We start from the raw sequence: 13,743 nt of genomic DNA, 5'->3' as shown, positions 1-13,743 counted from the left end.
GCAAAAACTGGAAGCATTCCCTTTGAAAACTGGCACAAGACAGGGATGCCCTCTCTCGCCACTTCTATTCAACATAGTGTTGGAAGTTCTGGCCAGGGCAATTAGGCAGGAGAAGGAAATCAAGGGTATTCAATTAGGAAAAGAGGAAGTCAAATTGTCCCTGTTTGCAGATGACATGATAGTATATCTAGAAAACCCCATTGTCTCAGCCCAAAATCTCCTTAAGCTGATAAGCAACTTCAGCAAAGTCTCAGGATACAAAATCAATGTGCAAAAATCACAAGCATTCTTATACATCAATAACAGACAAACAGAGAGCCAAATCATGAGTGAACTCCCATTCACAATTGCTTCAAAGAGAATAAAATACCTAGGAATCCAACTTACAAGGGATGTGAAAGACCTCTTCAAGGAGAACTACAAACCACTGCTCAAGGAAATAAAAGAGGATACAAACAAATGGAAGAACATTCCATGCTCATGGGTAGGAAGAATTAATATCATGAAAATGGCCATCCTTCCCAAGGTAATTTACAGATTCAATGCCATCCCCATCAAGCTACCAATGACTTTCTTCACAGAATTGGAAAAAACTACTTTAAAGTTCATATGGAACCAAAAAAGAGCCCGCATCGCCAAGTCAATCCTAAGCCAAAAGAACAAAGCTGGAGGCATCACGCTACCTGACTTCAAACTATACTACAAGGCTACAGTAACCAAAACAGCATGGTACTGGTACCAAAACAGAGATATAGATCAATGGAACAGAACAGAGCCATCAGAAATAATGCCACATATCTACAACCATCTGATCTTTGACAAACCTGAGAAAAACAAGAAATGGGGAAAGGATTCCCTATTTAATAAATGGTGCTGGGAAAACTGGCTAGCCGTATGTAGAAAGCTGAAACTGGATCCCTTCCTTACACCTTATACAAAAATCAATTCAAGATGGATTAAAGACTTAAATGTTAGACCTAAAACCATAAAAACCCTAGAAGAAAACCTAGGCAATACCATTCAGGACATAGGCATGGGCAAGGACTTCATGTCTAAAACACCAAAAGCAATGGCAACAAAAGCCAAAATTGACAAATGGGATCTAATTAAACTAAAGAGCTTCTGCACAGCAAAGGAAACTACCATCAGAGTGAACAGGCAACCTACAAAATGGGAGAAAATTTTCGCAACCTACTCATCTGACAAAGGGCTAATATCCAGAATCTACAATGAACTCCAACAAATTTACAAGAAAAAAACAAACAACCCCATCAAAAAGTGGGCGAAGGACATGAACAGACACTTCTCAAAAGAAGACATTTATGCGGCCAAAAAACACATGAAAAAATGCTCACCATCACTGGCCATCAGAGAAATGCAAATCAAAACCACAATGAGATACCATCTCACACCAGTTAGAATGGCAATCATTAAAAAGTCAGGAAACAACAGGTGCTGGAGAGGATGTGGAGAAATAGGAACACTTTTACACTGTTGGTGGGACTGTAAACTAGTTCAACCCTTGTGGAAGTCAGTGTGGCGATTCCTCAGGGATCTAGAACTAGAAATTCCATTTGACCCAGCCATCCCATTACTGGGTATATACCCAAAGGACTATAAATCATGCTGCTATAAAGACACATGCACACGTATGTTTATTGCCGCATTATTCACAATAGCAAAGACTTGGAACCAACCCAAATGTCCAACAATGATAGACTGGATTAAGAAAATGTGGCACATATACATAGTATATGTGGCACATATACTATGCAGCCATAAAAAATGATGAGTTCATGTCCTTTGTAGGGACATGGATGAAATTGGAAATCATCATTCTCAGTAAACTATCGCAAGAACAAAAAACCAAACACCGCATATTCTCACTCATAGGTGGGAATTGAACAGTGAGAACACATGGACACAGGAAGGGGAACATCACACTTCGGGGACTGTTGTGGGTTGGGGGGAGGGGGGAGGGATAGCATTGGGAGATATACCTAATGCTAGATGACGAGTTGGTGGGTGCAGCGCACCAGCATGGCGCATGTATACATATGTAACTTACCTGCACATTGGGCACATGTACCATAAAACCTAAAGTATAATAATAATAATAATAATAATAATAATAAAAGAAAAAAAAAAAAAATAAAAAGAAAAAAAATAAAATAAAAAGAAAAAAAAAAAAAAAAGAAAATACTAGAACTTTTCACATCTACACCCTGTTGCTCCTCCTAGTCTGTCCAGAAGAGGGCAGTGGTCCACATTTGTCTCTAAATGAAAGACTCCTACGCTGTCTGCTCAATACTAACACTACATGCAGAAGCAGCCCTCTTATTTCAAGCAATATTCATTACACTGAAAATCAGTGCTCTAAAAGTACCTGGTTGTTCACAATAACAAATCCACAGCAACAAGATTTAAACTGCGATAGGATCCTGAACAGGAAGATAACTGATTCTTATTAAATAATGGCAGCGAACTCGACTTGATAATTTTATTGAAACATTTGTTTTTTCCATTATTGTTTATTATATTATATTTTAAAATTAAATATAAATTAAATATAAATAAATTGTAATTATATTAAATTATATATTTATTATTGTTTTTTCCATTATTTATTATATGAGTGTAGAAGGTTTTAGAAGAGGGATATTCATTCTGCTACTCTGAGGTCAATTGTGATTTAAAATGAAAATATTAAGTAGGTAACCAAATTGTTACATAGTGCACTTCATATTATTATGGAAAATGCTTGAAAATTATCCTAAAATTCATCATGGAGCCAAATTGTGTTAGGTAGACTCCTTTAGGTTACCAGCATTTGGTTTACGTCAGATCTTTAGGGCTTATTGTAGAGATATTCTGGGACACGATAATCAGACCCCATGAAAGAACAAAAATTGGAAAATCCTTACAGTTTTAGTCTATCTTGAACCCTCAGCAGCAAGCCTTTGTGGTTCTCTACTTCAGTCCTGTGCCATTTTCATGACTCAACCCTTCTCTGCTTGTTCTGCTCTTATAATTACCTACTAATATCTTTCCATTTTTCTTTTCCTTCTCTCCACCTCACTGCTTCTGGTGTTTCAGTTTTTGTTGCCTTATGACTTCTGCTTACTCTCTTTTCTCTGGGTGTCATTTGCATTCTGCCCAATCACCCAAACTGTGACTTTCTCTATGTGTTTCATATTTAAAGTCCCAAAAAGAGAGTCTTTAACCTGGCCAGCCAATCACTAGCCCTGTGTTAGGTAGAGTTTCATGCTAGGTCACTTCCAGGGCCCTAGCCAAGCTATGAACTGACTGGCCAGGCTCAAAATGCCCACCCTAATCCATTAACTGTGGCCAGAATGGCAGGATAATTAGATAGAACGTGGCAATCACAGGGAGCCCCTCAGGAAGGGAATCTGGGTATGAAAAACATTCCAAGATTTTCCAAAACAGGGCAAAGTAATTGACAAATATCTTGTTCCTCTTGTCTAGGAAATTATTAGCAGATATATATATATATATATATATATATATATATATATATATGAGTCTCACTTTATCTATGAACCTTCTGCTCACATTATTTATCTTACTGATGCTGGTGTTTGTTTTTCTTTGTTTCAGAGCTAGAATTTGGGGCAAATAACTAGTGTTGCAGACTCCATTTAGTATGCTAACTGTAAGGTATTGAAGTAGACAAAACTGTCTTTGTTATACATTTGCAGATAATAATAAAGAAAGCAAACACTTCAAAATAAAATGACTCCGCACTTGGAAGCAGTCAAGTAAAACCACATTGTTAATGCAAAGTAAATATTTTAGACCATTAGCAAGAGTGGGGCAGACATTATTCAGAACAGTGAGCTCAGAGGAACGCTTTGGTAGAAGGGAGATAACTAAATTCTCCTAAGAAAAATGATGTTGTGCTGCAATAGATAGTATTAGGTTTCCCTTTGAACTTCTTATAAAGGAACCAATTACAAAAGTTTGCTCTGGTCATCTAATCCTGTGGGGCTTTTTCTTTTGTTACTCTTTTTTCTAAGTCTTTTTCAGTCTTTTCTCTTGACATTCTGTGTGTTTTCTTTTTTCAAAGAATGTTAGCAGAGACAATCTGATTTTTAATGTGAATAGGAAAAGTGTCCAGATAAAATGAACTTAAACCAGGGCATTCAAGTCAGAGACAGTAACATATCTTAGGCTGTTTTTTCCTTTTTCTTAAAAAGGAGGGGGGGCGGTTTGTTCCTTATGCTTCTGTATTTTACTTACTTTGGTTTCTTTTTTTTCTGATTATATTTGGCTTCCTTCATTTTCTAAATGACATGCATCTTAAAAACAAATACTTCTCTAAAAGTCACCATATTTCACAATTCTGGGTCTAAGTCTAGATGTAACGCACCCAGTACGATGCACAACACTTGAATTTTGCTGCCATCATAATGCTGTGCACAAAATGGGGAGGCATTTTTCTCCCTGTCCTCTGAATGTTCTTTCTTTTACTAGGATGAATATGTAAAACTCAGTTTTAGAGTTGCTTTCCATTCCTCAACCCTCTTCCGCACACACTCCTTCTCTTACACACAACTTACTTTATGGTATAGGCTCAGAAATGCAGCCTGGGGGCCATAAAATAAAAGACCTGGAACCTGTTTATTTTCATGCAGTCTCTGCCCTTCACTTGGTTAAAATCTCTCACTGATATTGTGGAGATTGATTTTTGCTGATGGTCCTCTCAAAAAGTGACTCATTCATGCTGCATTCACCTCATGAGGGCGGAAGGCACATCACTGCAACTGCCTACCTGTCAACCTCACCAGATGACATGTAACTTCTGCCTTGCAGGACATGGAGAGTGGGTTCTGTGCTCTCCACATAGATACTGAAGGCAGATACGAATGGTGGACAACTTCCACTCAGCTCCAATCTACTTTACCTCGAGCAGCACAGTGCTCTGTCTACCAAAAGCAACCTGACAGGAAATCCCTAACTGTAAGGTGGGAAGCAGGAGGGTGCATGGAGGCTACCCCATATTTCACTTCCATTAGACAGCCAACAGTTGTGACTCTGTTAGTTACAAAGATTCTAAAATTTTTTGATATCTCGCCACTGTCTTATCTTAGAATAACATGTAAATAGATATTTGAGAAATTAGCTGTTATTGTACATGCCTCCCACCCCAGCCAAAAGATTGAAGTAGGAAACCCAGGTATTGGAATGGAACAGAATCCCCAGGGTCTAGTGAGATTTGCAACCCAGGCATTCCTTACCATGCACAGAGCTGAAGGGGTACAGCAAAGCCAAGTGAAAGGCTCAGTTATTAACCTGAAGAGTCCGGACAAATGTGGAGAATGCAGGTTCACAACCAACCAGGTAGAAACAGGAGACCTGGTCAGAGAGAGCAGTTCTCCAGCACAGTGTAGGCAGGGGAGGACCCAAGGGTAAAAGCACCATATATGCCTCATTCTCAACATTTTCCTAAGATTACTAATCCCTTTAATCACTCAACAACTACCACAATAAAGGAAGCTCATCAGATAAGCCTAAAAATAAAACCTTTCTTTGCTCGTACTGTTTTTCAAAGGCTAATTCAAAACCTAGTTGTAAGAGCCTATGGAATTGCTTTTCTTTTTTCCACTCTTTTCAACATACTATATTAAAATAAAATAAGTGGGAGCCCTTGGTAAACAGGAATTGAATTCCATGGAAGTCACAGCCCAACACAACACAACATTCCAGAGAAGGCTGGCATCACAGTTAGCTGAATGTCAGACCATTTTCCTATTTAGTAGCAGTTTTGAGTAGAGAAGGGAGAGGAAATCAATTAAAAGGAAAGAAAAATTCTTTGTGGTAATAAAATTCTCAATATTTAAAAAATGATGAATATTCACAGCAAAAGCAATTTATAAATTATTTTAAGACATCTTACAATTTGGGCCAGAAATATGGCAGATAGATTATTAAAAATATGAAACTTGTTTAAACAAGCATAACCACTTAGGCTTGTTTCTCGCCACTGAGTAGGCAAGAACTGCCTTATGTAATCACTCACCCATTTGGTCTATTCTGCTTTGTACCTCTGGGAGGGGTGAAAAAGGAAAAATGTAGGAAATTTTCTTTTGTGGAAAAGCATACGTGTACAGCCACAAGCTGTGTGGATTTTGAGACTGATTGGATCAAACCCAGAAGGCCACATCCACTGTTTATGGCAGAGTTCCAACATGAAGGCAAAACACCTGCAGGGGAATTACCCTTAAACTTTTATTATGACTGCATTTGCATAATATTATTTTTTCTTTCATCACAGAGAAGAATCTCTTAGGGATTGATTCTTAGTAAATTCTGCAAGTCACTAAATAACTTAGCACTGCCTCTCACCTTCCTTATGAATGTCCATCTTCCATTTTTGTTCATAATCAGGACTTATAAGAAATCTGGCTGCATGTAGATGTCATTTTTGCTCTATTACTAAAAATGCTCTAAGGGAGAAGTTTTTTTAAATGTTACTTTATGTTCTGGGATACCTGTGCTGAACGCGCAGGCTTCTTACATAGGTATACATGTGTCATGGTGGTTTGCTGCACCTATCAACCTGTCATCTAGGTTTTAAGCCCTGCATGCATTAGGCATTGGTCCAAATGCTCTCCCTCCTTGGGGAGAAGTTTTGAATCTTCCGGGTATCCCAGCACATGAATATCTAGGCTGCCCTGCCTTTGCATTGAAGATTATTGGTTTTATTTCTGCTGTTTAAGTTATTTGGATGAAACTCATGTGAAACTGACTTATGAAACTGTAGGGAAGGCAAAACTTCACCTCTATCCTGTTAAGATTTTTTTTAAAGTTGTCCTGAGAACTAAATTGACATGAGACAGATCAACAGAAAAAAAAAGCATACACATTTACTTAATACATAGCATGGGAAACTTTTTTTTTTTTTGAGACGGAGTCTCGCTCTGTCGCCCAGGCTGGAGTGCAGTGGCGCGATCTCGGCTCACTGCAAGCTCCGCCTCCCGGGTTCACGCCCTTCTCCTGCCTCAGCCTCCCAAGCAGCTGGGACTAGGCGCCCGCCACCAAGCCCGGCTAATTTTTTGTATTTTTAGTAGAGACGGGGTTTCAGCGTGTTAGCCAGGATGGTCTCGATCTCCTGACCTCGTGTTCCGTCCGTCTCGGCCTCCCAAAGTGCTGGGATTACAGGCGTGAGCCGCCGCGCCCGGCCGGGAATCTCTAATAAAGAAATGAAGACCCAAGGAGTTGAACACTTACCTACTGAATTGGACAAAGAATAGTAATTTGTGAAAAGGCAACTAAATTATTTGGGAAGGCAAGAAGACAAGAATTATTTTAATAAAATCTGTACAGAATCCTCTCAGCCTCAATTGCCCCTCCTTGATGATAAGAGTGTTGCTTTCTTTCTAGTACAGGGAGGATATCCTTCACATGGGAATTTCTTCTCCTGCCTTTAAGAAACAGCAGGAAGTTCACAGCAATCTTGTGACTGCTGCTTTTCAAGTGACTTTAACGCAAAATAATGAATATGTATGTCAAAGTGGCAATATTTTGGGGTGGCATATTCTTAAGTCCTTTAAAACAAACCTAAGTGGACTGAAAATAGCAATAGCTTTGGGAACATTTTATTAATGTAACTATTTACAATAAAATTCTTTATTAAGAAAAGAAAACCATGGAGTAAATACCCTGGGAAACAAAACCCTAAAGCAAGATGTGTCTGGGTCTAAGGATTCAGAGACACATCAGGAATACCAAATCCCAGGCCATCCCTGCCTGGTGTGATGTTTAGTTTGTATCAGAAGTAAGATTTGATTCAGACTTGCGCTGACTGCTCAGTGATACTCCAGGGCAAGGGTTATCAATTCTAGCTCCTGCATAGAATCACCTGGAGCTTTCCAAAAAATCCTGATGTTCAGAACTTACTTTTGACCCAATAAATTGTGGTCTCTGGGAATAAGGCACAGGCATTAGAACCTTTTAAATGCTCTCCAAGTGATCCTAATTGGCCTCCACTGTTTAGAACAAGAGTTTCCTAACTGTGTTCTATGGAACTCTAGGGTGATTCCTATAGAAGTGAGGCTGCAGGTTAAGGCTGCCACGCCTCCAGACCCTCCATCCAAATTCTTCTCCTAGTTACTTCTCTTTTTATGTCTTTTACATGCTTCAAATAAAATAAAAATTCATTTGGAAAAAAAGTGGAAAACACTAGAGAGATATGATCAAAGTGGAGCAGTTTTGATTGAAATAAAACTGTTGTCTCACCTTTAGTTGGGACAACAAACTTGTCTATAGGGAAAGAAGTAGGGAAGGAGGCTGTGTTTTTGGGGACATTTCTCAAAATAAGATGGAAATCGATCAGTTTGTAAGCATATATTTCTTTAATTGCTTGACTTCATGCATAGGGTCGGTGAAACCCACTCATAGTTAGCCAACTGTTTAAGGAAGTAACCCTTTTTAAAACACTGATTACTATCCCTCATGTTTCCTCTGTGACACAAATACCAACAAAACCCTTGGGAGAAATAACTGTGTTCTGTTGAAACCATCAGCAATTATTATGATTGCAGAAGCACATCTCTTTATGATAAAATATAGGCATAGAATGTTTTTACAATGCAACTAGTCACCATTTTATAGGTTATAAACTGCCAAAGAACGCATGTATCTTAGGGTACTGTTCTTAAGCAAAGTTACTCAATATCGTGAGTTCTTACTTTGCTGACTTAATCCTATTTCTTGAAATGACCCAGTGAATGTGATTAGGTGAAGTAATTAATTCATCTTCCCATTTTAATCTCAGTTTTCATTGCAATTTAAAACTTGAAGATTTCTCTCTGGCATTGTTGTGGCTGTAGGTACAGGAAATCTGAAATTATAAAAAGACAGTGGGCCAGACAGAAAGAAAGGTGGACTCTAAAATATATAAAAATTAAAGTTTGGGGACTATTTGAAATCTTTTATAAACTTTCCACTGCTAAAAATTCCTTCTATATCAATTGTCATTTTTATCTAAGGAAATTTTTTAAAAAATAAAATGGAAAGTTTAATTCATTCATATAGTAGGAGTATAGTTTGAGCATAACTATCCTAAATATTTAGAAACCCAAGGTGAAAAGCTGTTCAGGATGGGAAAGAATCCAGGGGCCCAGACAGAGGCCAGGAAACTTGGAGATAGACCTCTATTCCCAAGAGGACACTAAGAATCCAATTGGCTGGGAATTCACACGCTACTGGCTGTAAGATTTAGGACAACAGAGTTGAGACTTTGAGATGTACTAATTCAACATCCTCATTTTACAAATGAGGGAACATACTTTGAAAAGTTATATGAACACTCAAGAATATACTAAAATGAGGCAGAATTTGTGTGATGGAAATTAGGATTAGACAAATGTAGGTCTAAATTGATGTTCAATAACTTAACAGTGGCTTAACCACCTTAGCCTTTTTGGACTCTAGCATTATTTATAAACATAGAAAAGGTAATACCTCCCTCCCAGTATGCTTGTGAAACTTGGATGAAACAAGAGCCAAGACTTCAAGTTAACTTAGTTTTTTAAATTAAATTAATGAAATTCCAATAGGAATATAAGAGTGGTTTAGTTTTAAATTCAAAACAATATAGTTTCTTGAAAATGATATAGCACAGAAAGGAAAATAAGTTGAAAATTTTCCAACTCTTTTATTGAAATATAAGAAAATGATTCTCCACAATGAAAGAGTAAACTTGTAGCAGGAAAAATTGTTCCAAAAAGACCTACCTGAAGGCCTATTTAACATTTTTGGACATAAAAGATAAAGAAATCAATGAGAATATAGGATAAAACATCATGTTAGTAATAAAGAAAGAAATAAAGATGGCATCAGACATCAGGCTGTGGCCACCTCAGCAATATTCAATGACAAAAGATAATGAGGTAATGCTTACAATACACTCAAGTAGAGAAAGTATGAACCAGACAAGCTGTCCTTCAATTCGAGAACAGGCCAACAGGCTGAATATGTAAGAATTCAGAGAACAGCATTCCTGTGAGCCTTTGCTGAGAATGATACTAGAAGGCAAACTCCAGCTAAGCAAGAGGTGATTGACAAAACTTCAGCAAAATAACTGAGGTGACCATATCATTTATTTTGTTGTGTACCTTATGAAATTTTTCAAACATATACAAATGTAAAGAGAATAATGTAATGAATTCTGTGTACCTACCATCCAGCTTCAATAGTTTCCATATTTTGCCAATCTTATTTCATCTTTCAGCTTTCTCCCTAACCTTTATTTTTTCTGGAGTATTTTAAAGAAACTTCTAGACATCATGGCAGTTCACACATAAATATTTAAATATACATCTCTAACTGAAGGACTTTTTAAAAAACATAAACCAGCACACCATTATCACACATAGCAAAATTAATAATTCTCTAAAAATCATCTAATATTCATTCATATTTTCCTAAATATCTCAAAGATATCTTGTTACAGTTGGTTGTTGGAAACAGGATACAAATAAGGTCTATATAGCACATCTGGTTATTAAGTCACTTATATCTCCTTTATTCTCCTTTTTTAATACTGTTAATCTGTGGGGAAACTGAGTCATCTGTAAAATGGAATGTTCTGTTAGATTTAGACGTACCTGGTTGTTTTCTTGTGGTGCTAATTGCATTGTTTTTTGTTGCTCACATTTCCTATAAACTAGCAGTAATGTCTAAATACTTGATTAGGTTTAGCTTTTTAGGAAACAATATTTCACAGGTGATACTATGTACTTATTCTTGCCTTGCCTCATAAGGCACGTAGTATCTGGTTTGATTTTTAGTGATGCTAATATAGATGAGTGGCTTCAAATTGCATAGGTCTGACCCCATTCTGCTTTCACCTAATAGTTTAGAATTCATTATTTATTGTCTAGATCCATTTTGTCATCAAAGGTTGCAAAATGTTTACTTTCAAATTCTGAAAAGGCCTACAAACAATAAAAGAATTAGTAGAGAGATAAAATTAATAAGCATAAGACAATAGCTTTTCACGTACTCAGACAACAATCACTTAGAAAGATATAGTGGAAAAAAGAAACCATTTACAATAGGAGCAAAGAAAACACCTACAAATAGAGTTTACAAGAAACATGTAAAACTTATGTGAAGTAAACTTTAAAATATTCCTAAAGGACAAAATGTATCCTTGAATGAATAGAAAGGTATCCTTGAATGAATGGAAAGGCACCCCAAAGTCTTGGACAGGCTGATGACCGATTCAGTAGATCTGGAGTGCAGCCCAGGATTCTGAGTTTCTTACAGCCTGCCTTCACCAGAATAGCCTGCTCTGTGCTGTAGAGCAGTTATTTTCAAGATGTAATCTGTAGACCAGCAGCATCAGTATCACCTGAGAACCTGTTAGAAATGCAGATTCTCTTGCCTCACCCCAGACCTATTAAATCAGACACCCTGGGGGTGGAGTTCAGCAATCCACATTTTAATAAGCCCTCCAGATGATTTATATATGGACTAAAGTTTGAGAACCACTGCCTTAGTGTTATCAAATTTAGCTTGAACTGGAATCAGCTAGGATCATGTTAAACGGCAGGCTTGACTCAACAGGTTTTAGATACTGTCTGATTCTGCAATTCTAACAAGCTTCATCGTGATACTGATGTTGACAGTCTGAAGATAACATTTTGAGAGACAAGACTAGAAGAACGATCTGTTTCCAGCTTACTAAAGGCCAGCCTAGTCTGAAACCCTCACTTGCTATTTTTTCCTAGATATTAATGACAAATAATAGTTTAATGTGTTACTTCTCCCAATAATATGTTTGTGTTCCTTTCAAACAAAATTTAACCAAAAAAATTAAAAGTGAATCTCCAGCTTTGGTGGAGTGATTTTAGAGAGCTACTTATCAGCATCTATCAAATCATGCTATAGATGTTATACTGCTAACTGGAACCTAAAGAAAAAGAAAACATTATTGAAGAAAATGCTCTCTATGCATAGGGAGAATGTATAAATGTATAAATACAATTTGCCTGTACTTTTTGTCTTTTTGTAAATTCTGAGTTTCGTGTTAGTGTTCAGGTTCTATCACTTCATATTGCCCCAAAATTCAGTGGCTTAAAGCCACAAACATTTATTAAGCTCATGATTTTTGGGGTCATGGAGTTGGATAGGACATAGCAAGGACTTCTCTACAAAGCCTGCAGCCTCCACTGGAGTGGGTCAAATGTTTGGAGATGGCTGCAATGATTTGACTAGGGCCATAGATCTGGGGCCTTTTGTTCTCACTGTTGGTTGGACTTCCTGATTCTTCTCCATGTCATGTACACTGGGGCCTGAATGTTTAAAATGGCTCCTTTGCTCACATGCCTGACCCCTAAGCTAGAATATCTGGGACAATTGGAGCCATTGGGATCTCTCTCTCTCTCTTTTTATCTCTCTCTCCTCCCACTGGCTAGCTTGGGCCTCTTCAGAGCTTGGTAGTCCCTGGGTAATTGCACTTCTTACATAGTGGCTTTTACCAGACTGTTGAGCATTGCAACATTCTAAGAGACCAAGGCATAAACTGTGATACTGCTTAACAATCTACCTCATGTCTGCCATATTTTATTGGTTCATAAGTTCAGATTCAAAATGAGGATAACAAGACTACATCTGCCAGAAAGAGCCATTGAACCATACTTAATTTATCACATGTGCTGGTTAATTTTAGATGTCAACTCGATTGGATTAAGGGGTAGCCAGATAGTTATTAAAGCATCATTTCTGGGTATGTATGTGGGAGTGTTTCCAAAAAAGATTGGCATTTGAATCAGTGGACTGAGTAAGGAAAATCTGCCCTCACCTAACCTGGGCAGGCACCATACAATCCATTGAGGGCCTGGGTAGGACAAAAAGGGAGAGGATGGGCAAATTTGCTCTCTCTCTCTCTCTCCCTCTCTCTCCACTCGAGTTGGGTCACCAATCTTTTCTCTGTCTCCTGGAGTTGGGTCACCAATCTTCTCCTTATCTATTGGCCCTTGGAAATAAAAACTTCAGGTTCCTTTGCCTTTGGCTCTGGGATTGGTACCATCAACTCCCCTGGTTCTTAGGCCCTCAGACTGAGACTTGAGCCACCCTACACACTTCCCTGAATCTCCGGCTTACAGGTGGTATGTCATGGGCCTTCTCAGCCTTCATAATCACATGAGCCAATTCCCACAGTAAATCCTGTTTTTTATATCTATACCCACAATATATACAGCACATATATTTTGTTATATATTTGTTATATTTTGTTATATATAATAATATATATTCCCACAATAAATCCCCTTTCATATGTATAACATATATATATATATACACACGCATACACACACACACAGACATACAGACACACACACACATGCACACATATATATATGTATGTATGATATATACTGTTGTACTGTTGGTTGTGTTTCTCTGGAGAACCCTGACTAACATACCACTGTTACGTTTATTAAAATGAGAGACCCAGGTACATCAAAGATACTCCAGAATTGCTTAGCTAGAACCAATTTGAAATCATAAAAAAAAAATGCTCACTGTAAAACTTCCGAAAGTTCATCCCAGCCCAAGAAAACCCATGGTATTTTGGCAAATACATCACATTAGGATGTCTCTTTTTTCCTGGAGAGCCAGTTTTTAAATTTTTATCATACTCTGCTGTTTGAAATCCAGATAACATTTCCAATATTTCAACCTCACAGCCCCTCGCCACCTTCACTGACT

At 37.7% G+C, this 13,743-nt stretch overlaps 1 protein-coding gene across 1 annotated transcript in view; it reads left to right on the top strand.

Moving 5' to 3' along the window:
- TRAPPC3L (trafficking protein particle complex subunit 3L) overlaps positions 1 to 13,743 on the top strand; it is a 53,211-nt gene that overhangs the window by 13,779 nt on the left and 25,689 nt on the right. The gene's annotated exons all lie outside the window — the stretch shown is intronic.

The sequence above is a fragment of the Pongo abelii genome, chromosome 5 (assembly GCF_028885655.2).
Source record: "Pongo abelii isolate AG06213 chromosome 5, NHGRI_mPonAbe1-v2.0_pri, whole genome shotgun sequence".
Taxonomy (NCBI): Eukaryota; Metazoa; Chordata; class Mammalia; order Primates; family Hominidae; genus Pongo; species Pongo abelii.
This window is presented reverse-complemented; position numbering and strand designations above follow the sequence as displayed.